Source organism: Triticum dicoccoides, chromosome 5B, assembly GCF_002162155.2.
Source record: "Triticum dicoccoides isolate Atlit2015 ecotype Zavitan chromosome 5B, WEW_v2.0, whole genome shotgun sequence".
Lineage (NCBI taxonomy): Eukaryota > Viridiplantae > Streptophyta > Magnoliopsida > Poales > Poaceae > Triticum > Triticum dicoccoides.
In genome coordinates this window covers 629,305,023-629,306,870 of record NC_041389.1, presented here as the reverse complement: position 1 = coordinate 629,306,870, position 1,848 = coordinate 629,305,023, and the positions used below count along the sequence as shown (strand labels likewise).

Below are 1,848 nucleotides of genomic sequence, written 5' to 3'. Positions count from 1 at the left end.
GTTGTTGTTGGTGAAGCCGCCGCCGCCGTTGGTGTTGTAGCCGCCACCGCCGTTGGTGTTGTAGCCGGCCCCCCCACCAGAGCGAGCGTCGTCGCCCTGGGAAGGACCGCGTCCGCGCCCACCGCCGCGTTGCCCCTGGTGACCGCGCCCATGGCCGCGACCATGGGAGGCAGAGTTGACGGAGGATTGGCGAAGATCGCCGCCATGCAGGAGGGTAAGGCGGGCATCAAAACTGAGCAGCTGGCTATAGAGCTCCTGGACGGTGATGGGCTCAACCCTGGCGGCGAGTGCGGAGACGACCGGGTTGTATTCCATGTCCAACCCAGCGAGAATTTTGGAGACAATCTCCGGATCACAAAGCGCCGCAGTAGTGCTTGCAACTTCATCGGTGAGACTTTTAATCTTGCCAAGGTAGTCGGACATGGACATGTTACCTTTCTTGAGGTTGGTGAGCTCAATGCGAGTATTGATCGCCTGGGCTTGACTTTGAGCAGCGAACATGGCGTGGATCGTGCGCCACACCTCGGCCGGCGTTTGGAGCGTTGCGACCTGGGCAAGGATCTCATGGGAAAAGGAACCCATCAAGTACCCTTGAAGTTGTTGCTGCTGTGCATACCAGAGGGAGCGTGCAAAGTTGACGACTTGTTCTTCTTTGCCTTCTGTGGTGATGGTGAGAGTGGCCGGCGGTGGCGGGCTCTTCTCGTCGAGGTGGTGCTCCATCTGTGCGCCTCTGATCTGAGGCAGCACGACGGCCTTCCAGAGCAGGAAGTTGCCCCTCGCCAGCTTCTCGTGGGGTGGCGATCCGAGAGAGGTGGTGTTGGTGGTGGTGGAGGAGGAGGCGAAGGTGGAAGATGAGGAGGTGGTGAGTGCACCCATGGTGCTTGCTGTCATGGCAGCGGTGGTGGTGGACATGATCTCGGTCGCCGGAGGTAGCTAGATGCAATCTCTTTCGATCTAATGAGGAAGAGGCTCTGTTACCATGTGAAACGATATTGTGGAAGCGTTAAACCCTTTGCTCGGGCCGCACTTGTATATATAAAGGCAATGCCATGGCTTACAAGACGAGATCGAGAGAGAACGATCGTTACAGGAAACGATCGGTACAGGAGGATTACGAGGGAGAGATAACTGTGAAACGATATTGTGGAAGCGTTAAACCCTTTGCTCGGGCCGCACTTGTATATATAGAGGCAATGCCGTGGCTTACAAGACGAGATCGAGAGAGAACGATCGTTGCAGGAAACGATCGGTACAGGAGGATTACGAGGGAGAGATAACAGAAGAAGAGATAGAGAAGGGTACAAGGTTTGAAAGATATCTATCCCTATACAACTCTATCTCTAACTAACCAACTATTTCAACAATGTGTTCAGCGCTAGCAGAAGTTGGAAGACCTGGATTCGGAGGCTGACAGTGTGATATCCTCTGAAATGTGCATTGTCAACCAGGCAAAACTGCTATGTTGCTGGAGAAGCTTAGAGGAATAGGTGTTCTTTCTGTAATGCACTTTCTAACTTGTAGTGTCTCTCTCTTTTGATGCTCGAATGCTGGTGGTGTCACGGTGGTGCACGATGTGGAAATGATGGTTTTCTCAATGAAAATCAGGGGAAAACCTTTTACCTAAAAAAAAGTACTCTACTTGTTTTCTCGCACATGGTGCAGAACTTTTGGAAATTAGACATGTGTTGTAAAATCAATATGTACACTACGCACTTCTATGTTCTATCTATTGTGCGAGAGAGCACATCATCTGCTGCTAGATTTGTTTGGTAACAGATGGAGATGTGTCAGCTTTGTTGTCGGAAAGAGGATCGGTCTTCATGGTTGGTCTCACCAACGAATGCCATG

At 51.9% G+C, this 1,848-nt stretch overlaps 1 pseudogene; it reads right to left on the bottom strand.

Annotated features, from left to right (window-relative positions):
- Window positions 1-224: 224 nt before the first annotated feature.
- Window positions 225-363, bottom strand: LOC119313388 (annotated as a pseudogene).
- Between the last annotated feature and the right edge of the window lie 1,485 nt (window positions 364-1,848).